At 37.6% G+C, this 9,113-nt stretch overlaps 1 protein-coding gene across 2 annotated transcripts in view; it reads right to left on the reverse strand.

The window, feature by feature from the left end:
• The window catches only part of LOC137373851 (inactive ubiquitin carboxyl-terminal hydrolase 53-like), a 116,374-nt gene that overhangs the window by 106,020 nt on the left and 1,241 nt on the right, over positions 1-9,113 (reverse strand). The window lies entirely within an intron of this gene.

The following is a 9,113-nucleotide window of genomic DNA, read 5'->3' on the forward strand; positions in this document are numbered from 1 at the left end:
TGCAAGCTAAACATCAGCACCCCATAAGCTCTGGGACTCTGAGGAGAAACCAACCAGCATCACTGATGGATTGGACAGATAAATCCCTCTTACCTCCCAAGTGTACACAAATGGCGCTCTCTCACAAATGCTTTATCACTCTTCTGTTTTCAATGCTTTCCTCAACCTCACCAGGTTCCTCTCAGAGCAGAGACCATTTCCTTCAAGATCATAATGGTTTGTTGTCATTACAATCCAAAGAGGAAGATGTGAGCAATCCACCTGTGGAGGTATCAAAGCTTAAGTTATGATGGAAAGTAAGTAAACTGAACTACACAAAAAAAAAATTAAGCCATAAGATTTTGCTGAACATTTTAAAAAAGTTTAGGTTTAAACTTGCATTTTACATTATTGCAACATGTTTTACAATGTGAATTGATAATTACTGGAACTAAGTAAATTATGAAAATTAGAGGCAGAAAGAATTTCAAAAGATTATAACTTACCAGAACCTGTGCAGTCTAAAGATGGGCAAGCTTCTTTTTCGACAAAGTGCAGAAGTTCTGTTTCCATTATTATTCTTCTTCCATATTCGAGTCTTGCGAAGACTAACAATTTCACATTTCCATTTGCTGTTGTGATAAATTATGAGGATATCGTCCTACATTACAACAGTGACTGCACTTCAAAAATATTTAATTGACTGTAAAGTGCTTTGAGATGTCTGGTGGTCGTGAAAGGTGCTATTTTTTATTTTTATTTTTAGAGATACAGCACTGAAACAGGCCTTTCGGCCCACCGAGTCTGTGCTGACCATCAACCACCCATTTATACTAATCCTATATTAATCCCATATTCCTACCACATCCCCACCTTCCCTCAATTCCCCGACCACCTACCTATACTAGGGGCAATTTACAACGGCCAATTTTACCTATCAACCCGCAAGTCTTTGGCTGTGGGAAGAAACCGGAGCACCCGGCGAAAACCCACGCAGTCACAGGGAGAACTTGCAAACTCCGCACAGGCAGTACCCAGAATTGAACCCGGGAGGCTGGAGCTGTGAGGCTGCGGTGCTAACCACTGCGCCACTGTGTTGCCCATATAAATGCAAGTCTTTTTTCCTTAAGAAAATACCATTTAATGCTCTAGAATACCCCTCTTCACTTCAAACTTTTCAGAGCACTATCACCAAGCTCCACTTTATATAGATCAAAATGCTTTCTCCAAATAAGGTTGGAAAGCCAATATCTACAATTATATTGACGGATTTTTTATTTTTACAGATTATATAAAACATTTGAGCATTTACAAGGTCACATATTAAAATCTCATCTAAGACCATCTACAGATGCAGAGAGTCATTCAATCTATCCAGATACAAGCTCCACAATAGAAGACTTAGGCAATATTTTAACTAGGTTTCATAAATTAGTTCCTCACAGGCAACCTGCATGCTGAAACTGCATCAACTTCACGAACAGAAAATCTCAACTGTTAAAATGAACTAATGGATCTCCAGCTGTGTTATTCATGGCTTAAGTTGGAAGACATACAATAGCATAAAAGATGGGCCTATTACCATTCCAAGAAATGCCCTTTATGGTTCCAGGAAAGCCAAGACAAGTCCTACCTCTCAAGAGCATCTCACTCCCTTCTCCATCTATCCTATCATTATAGAGTTTATACGCCTTTCTCTTCACCTCAACAGCATTTCTCTGCTTAACCCCTCCTACTCTCAAGGGCATCTCCACACCTGTCCCTTTCCCCCCTCAACACCTTTATATGTCAATCTCGCTTATTTCCTTCTACCACCTGCTGCTCTATGCCTCAGAGGCCATATGATTTATGAAATGATCAGAAACTTTAGCACAACTTCATTGCAGCAGCAAGTTTGTATTTTGAATAATTCGGTTTCATTTCTGAAGCTTTTTTTTCCAACATTGCAGATTAGGGAATGTAATATAATTCAAGCCAAAAACAGGCCTAGGTTAGGGATCAGAACACAGGCAGATCCTGGGAGGTGATACTCAGGCAGGAAGAGGCTGAATACAGCACAATGGCACTTACTTGGAAATAATGGGTGCTCAAATAATTCCGTATAGCAGCACCTACCTGGAGAAAATGGCTGAATTTTTTTGGTAGCTGCCCTTCCCATTTCAATTGGTTGGGGTTTGTGACATGCTTTAGCTGATTGGTGGTTGGGTTCTATCTCATATCCCATTGGTTGACAGTCCTGTCAATGAAAGACCAATGAAATCTGAGAAAACAGACGATGTTCACTACAGCCAAAAACTTTAACTTTGCCTAAAACGTAATAAAATGAACTTAAGTGACCAAAGTAAATTAAAAATTCTTAGAAGGAGTGGATATCACAATGCATCTGGCAGAAATCTACCACAACAGAACCTGATACAATTTTATTTCAGGTAAAATAGAAAAGCATTGAAAGTTACGACTGATACAATGCTACAATGGCCAACATTCAGTGTTCTAAGCTTGCCCAAATTCACTTGCAATGAGATACCATTCCAGGGAGAATACTTATCAAGCCAATTATTATTTGGCTTCATCAGGTGACCAACTGTACATGCAGCATTTAAATGCTCGAGATTAATGTCTCTTGTAGCAACGTACTTAGCACTAATTTAATTCATGTTAATTACAATACCTTCCCCCCCCACCCACGTGGTATTGTTTAAAAGATTCTTTTTTTTCAGTGATGTGAATTTAATATATATGATATATACTTTTCAAAGAATTCCCATTATAATCAATCAGAATGAACACCCTTCCTTAGTTGACGTTCTATCCTTTCCAATACGAGAATATATTTGTCACGCAATTCTCAGCATTATGTATTCCCAAGTCAGGTACTGGTACTGATAAATGAGACACTTTCAAGAGGAGACAAAATGAAATTGCAGTACTAGAGTGCATTAAGTCAGTATTGCATTTTCATGGGTAGGATGAAACTACAAATAGATACCCAACACATATGTTCATTATTATGCCATTACAGCAAATATATTGTTAGTTGTTGAGGTTTAATATTTCTTGCATATTAAAATTGAACATTTCCTGCACACGCTGAGCCAATATGTGTGTGTATTTGGGTGGTCATATAATGAACATCTTCAATATGTTTAATTAAATATAGAATCTAAATCACTTCAAAGAGGTTGTAATAAATTACAAGGCCAGCAAGAGTTTCTGCTTTAGATCGCTATCTAGGTGAGCTTTATTAGAAGGCAAGCTCATCTTAATATCAGATGTGAAAAGAATCAAATTCAGCTTTGATGTCCCAAGTCAAACAGCCTGTCAAAACTCTCAGCTTAGACTCACAAAGGCAATATTAGAGGGCAATTGGCACCCATGAATTTTTAATCCACAAGTCTATGCTTTCAGCACTAGAACAAAAGGGAAAAAAGATAAAAGAAACAATAAAAACTTAAGAGCTCTTGGTCTGTACATACAAGCATATGAATTAGGAACAGTAGACCATTCAGCCCATACGGGCCTGCCCTGCCATTCTAGAAGATCATGGCTGATCTGACTGTGGCCTGAACTCCATTTTCCCACCTACCCAATACCCTTTGACTCCCTTGTTAGTCAAGAATTTATCTACCTCTGCCTTAAAAATATTCAATCACCCTGCCTCCATCGTTCTCTGAGGAAGAGTTCCAAAAATTCTCAACCCTCAGAAAACATTTCTCCTCATATCCATCTTAAATGGGTAACGCCTTATTTTTAAAGTGCGCGCCCTAGTTCTAGTCTCTCCCACAAGGGAAACCATCTCTCAGCATCCACCCTGTCAAGTCCCCTCAGGATCTTATGTTTACCTCTCATTCTTCTGAACTCCAACGGATACATATCCGACCTCTCTTGATAAGACAACCCCAACCACCACACCGCCCCCATCCCAGGTATCAGTCGAGTGAACCTTCTCTGAACTGCCTCTAATGCACTTATATTCTTTCTTAAATAAGACTACCAAAACTGTCAGACAAGATTTACTGTTTATAAATTGATATCCAAAAATCCATTGTCCTTCAAAAAATGAAGGTCCTAAAAGCCAATTTAATTTAATGTTCCTAAACCTTTTGGCATTTGTTTTGCTGTATAACAATACCAGGTGACTTATTAAACTGCAATTAAACTTTTCATTTCCATTTTTAACTAGTTAGAATAAAAAAAATGTCCCATAAATCTTAAAGCACTAGCCATGTCACTTCTGACAACAGTATGTTTTTTTTTAAATCAGGGTAGGAGCTGAAGACTGCAGGTCCAAGACTGCTCTACCAGAGAACTTTTTGCCAAAAGAAAAAGAAAATAAAGAGTTGTCACAACCATTTGATTTTAATTTAAGTTACATACAGAATATATCTTGTGGGACCGAACGCAAGCATATCAGCCCACAAAACAGTATGCACAAATGAAATATTACAACTGGACCTAGGTGATACTTTATATCATGAAAATACAGAAAAATGTCAAGTCTTTCATTGTATGAAATATTATTTAAATATGCATTCACTTTCTAAAATGTATACCTTTTAGTGTGTGAACTTACTCTTGTTGAGGTACAGCTACACCCAGCAGAATGTGACAACATTCAACACGTACCATTGCAAAGATTTATGCCCATGCAAGATGCAGTGCGACACTAATCGCAAAGCTACTTTCACTGCATCAGTTGGTCAAGTTGATATAAATGCAAGAGTTTCTTTTTATAGCGCACTTCATGACCTCAGGACGCCCAAAGTACTTGACAGTCAATGAAGTATTTCTGAAGTGTAGTCACTAACGTAATGTAGGAAACATGACCGCCAAATTGTGCACCAACTCCCATAAGTAGCAATGTGATAATAACCAGATAATTTTTATGTTGATTGAGGAATAAATATTGGCTAGATATCAGGGATAATTCACCTATTCTTCAAAATAGCAGCATGCAACCTTCTGCGTCCACCTGAAAGGGTAGACAGGACCTCGGTTCAACATCTGATCCAAACAATGGCACCTCTGACAGTGCAGCACTCAGTCAATACTGCACTGGAGTGTCAACCTAGATTTTTGTGCTCAAGTCTCTGGAGTGAGACTTTAATCCCATCCTTCAGACTCGGGAGGGCTACAAGCTGAGTCACAGCAGACACTCAACTGATAGGATATGCACAGGTCCAAAACATTTCTTTTCTACAGCCAGATCTGCCCAGCTCAACTGTGTTTTTTTTTTGTCCAACCAGTATGGAATTTTGTGTTTTCAAATTTCAAATATTTAAGGAGTAGGGAAGTTCATGAAACTATAGCTGTGTTAAATAAATTCCTTGTAAAGAAAAACTGAACAAACTTTAGGTGTAGTCATTTTAGGTCAACAATCTAGAGCTATGCTGAGATTACTAAAGCATGAAGAAATTCAAGGAATAAAATGCCCACAAACCACTTGTAGGATACACCCTAGAATCCTCAAGAAAATAGGTGACGCTTTAGTTCATAAGTGTGCTAGTTCAATAAATACAGGAGGACATTGCCAAGGATTGGAGGAAAGCAAATGGTCTCCCACTACTCAAAAGAAGGGAGACACTGAACCTGAAAACAAATCAGTGAGCCAAATGCTGGTACAGGAGGAAATGCCCTAGTATATTTTATACACGCGTATACCTAATCAACATAGAAACCACACGAGTGGCAACCACAGATTTTAGTTACTAACACATAGTTCACTGAAGGATAACTCAGGGATCATTACCCTTTATAAATCCATTCTATATTGAACATTTTGGAATGCAAGTCAATGCTATGTGGTGTATGAATATCAGTGCCACTTAGTTAACACCTGCAACAGAATCCTCTCTACAATTGTGTTTTACAAAGGTCTGCCACTTACTGAAGACCAACATACAGCACAATGTTTAAAATATAACAGAGTGGGTTCAGTCCTTCCGTCAGCACTGATAATGCTGACTTATTCCTAAACTCTGGGAAGTAGTTGCTGGCACACCTTATCATGCAATGACAGAAGGATTTCATAATAGGGATTTACTGAGGCATTGAAATCCACACCTGGAATTTACAGTAATACTACAGAATAATCAGTATAAAATGGATGTGTAAAGGGTAATGATTACTGGAACATCCTTCATGTGGGAGGCCTTCATGTACTGCCCTTAATTCCCAGTTCTAGCTTGTTTCTAAGCTACTCAATCTGTGGCTGCATCACTTCCAGAATTGGTCAGATGAAGAATTTGTACAGCTTCAGTAAAGTTCTGGAGCTAGAGTGATTTTTTTTCCCACAAAGGGTCCCCATTCAGCCCAGCCTGTCTGATGCTGTGATGAAACCACAGGTATGCTATGTCATGTGCAAACCACATTATTTTGGAAAGCTATGCAAAGGAACTTCTGCTGCCTGCTGGTCTTGATAGCAGTTCAATTGTTATATCCTGCCCCGTGTCCTTTGGAGAATGTCTCACATTGTGGTTTTGCAGTGGTTGGCCTATCTCTACACTTTCCTGCCCTACTCTCCATACCACTTTATTTCCTTAGTATCCAAAAATCTATCAATCTCAGTCTTGAATATACTCGATGACTGAGCAGCCACAGCTCTTTGGGGTAGAGAATTCCAAAGATTCACAATATTTGGAAGAAATTTCTTATTTCAGTTCTAAATGGCTGACTTATTCTGAGAACAATTCCTTCTACTGATCTTATGATAGAGACAAGGTAATTGAACCATTTCAGCAGCTTCATCGGTCAAGGATGGTCTGCGAAACTCCAACAACAATACCCTGGGGTTGTGATTTTTAGCCTGTTAAAGACAACCATCTTCTTTTATCATCAGGTATAACACTGTAGGGTTTTCCCACTGATATTCATTTTTTCATGGCACCTGGTACCATAGTAATTGAATACTGTTTGATATTGAGGGCAACTGCTCTCACTCTCTCTCCCCTCTGGCATTCAGCTCATGTCCATGTCAAGGCTGTGGCAAGGTCAGGAGCAGAGTGATTCTGGCACAACCTGAACTGAGTGCCAGTCAGCGTGCATCATTTGATGCAACTATTAATTACTTCTTTCCACTTTGCTGATGATTGGTAGCAGACTGAGGGGCATTAATTGACTTGATTAGATTTGTCTTGCACTATAACAATTTCCTTTCTATGTCAGAAGCTGTTGCAAGATAGTTAGCTAGACACAGTTCTGAACAGGCTATATAGTTTAAAAGTGAATTACTGGGTATTTTTGAGCTCAAATGGAAAATATGACAGAAAACAACTTTTTAAGATTACAATCAAATGGAGTTGTTTAAACTGGAAAATCTGTACAAGCCAATGGCAAAAAAAAAATGAATTTCTGTGGGAAAGATATAATGGAATCTGTGATAAAAAGTAATATGTTCTATGAAAGCTCATTGCTCTAGTGCACAAGATACTTAATGCTATTGAAGCCAACCCCAATGATTTTATCTCTTACCTTGCTCAGTGATAATAAATTAAAACTCTAAGCAAAGATGTTCAGCATGAACAGATCACTCAATTTAGTATAATTCTACACTCTTCTGGTTTGCTTTTTTTAAAAAAAAAGCCCTTTATTCTAAAGAATTGCATGCACATAAGCCTCTCTCCCAAAAATTGTGGAAATTTGCATGGGTATTCTGTGAAAATATTTTTGCCAAAAAAATGCACCCCATAAGTAGCACCAGTCACAATCTGAATTATAGAAAGTTAAACATTTTCACAAGGAAAAACACCTAATCACAACAAGAGTTAGCAACAGCTTTCTGGCACAAACTGGAGGTTTTGCACAAGTATCTCTTGCCATGTAAAGGAACTCAAATATTACAAAAAATACTTTGGCTTCATTACCAAACATTTTATCTGCAATTTTATTCAAACAGAAGAAACAAACTGAAATATTACTAATCAAGGCCATCACATGGTCACAAATCTTTTTTGTAAAAGTTCTGTCAAGGGCCCCACTACTTTAGTTACAGATGCAAAATGCAAGCATGCATTGAATCCTGATTAACCTACACCTAACCTGCCAATTACTTCAAACAAACAAATTATAAAATTAAATTTTACTTTTGGATCACTATACATTTTGTAAAGTACAATTATGCCCTACTGTTCTCCATACTACTTTTTGTTAGGCTCCTAATGTACTCAAACCTTCCCTTGGCAACATTAAAAATTTAACTTTTCAAGCAACTTGCACCCAAATATAAACTGATAAGCAGAGAAGTTGTTAAACTTATATAGAAACTTGGTTAGACCAGAGAATCATGCATTGTATGGTCTTTATATCAAAAAGATATAGAAGCACCAGTGAAGAAGCAAAAAAAATCTATGAGGATGATACCAGGAACGAGAGGTTATAACCATCAGGAAAGACAGAACAGGCTGACATCCTCTCCAGAAAAGAGAAGGCTATGTATGAAGTGACGTGATAGAGGTCTTTAAAATTACAAAGGCAAATGCAAGCTTATGATAAATAAAAACATGATTAAGCTTCTAAAAACAGCTTGATTATAGAAATGTAATTTGTTCAATTTGGGCACAGATATGCCAAAAGTAACAGACAAAGGAGCTTTGGATCTTCAATTTCTCACTGAAACACTCTATCCACTTTAATGGAATAACCTATACAAACTTACCTCTTTTCAACCAAAATGACGACATTTGAAATGTACATGCTAGACATGTAAATTCAGTTACTATTCTTTCAATAACCCCAAAGATTTTAGGGGAGTCTAAACTTTCAAATATATAATCAACCTATTTTGAAGTATAATTTTGTTTAACAAAACACTATGCTCACATCGCTCTATGCTTGTACATCCTGCTCAATTGTGGGTCTGCAAGTTTGTAGCAGATTTTTCTTTACTCAGTGATGAATAAATCTTAAATCTATTAGCATTCTCAGTTTTAGATATATGCAAATTAATTGGGAACATTGGCCAAACTCTGACTGACGAGAGTCATAGTATACACTTAGGTGGCCCACAAATGCAAAACACTAGACACTCCTCAATTGCAGCATTAGGCAAAGTAAACATGTTTGCCAATCCCCCACAAAGAAACTTAAGATTTTAAAAGTAGGGATAATCAGAAGCCAAGAACAAAATCTCCAAGTAT

This window comes from Heterodontus francisci, chromosome 1 (genome assembly GCF_036365525.1).
Source record: "Heterodontus francisci isolate sHetFra1 chromosome 1, sHetFra1.hap1, whole genome shotgun sequence".
In the NCBI taxonomy this organism is placed as follows: Eukaryota; Metazoa; Chordata; class Chondrichthyes; order Heterodontiformes; family Heterodontidae; genus Heterodontus; species Heterodontus francisci.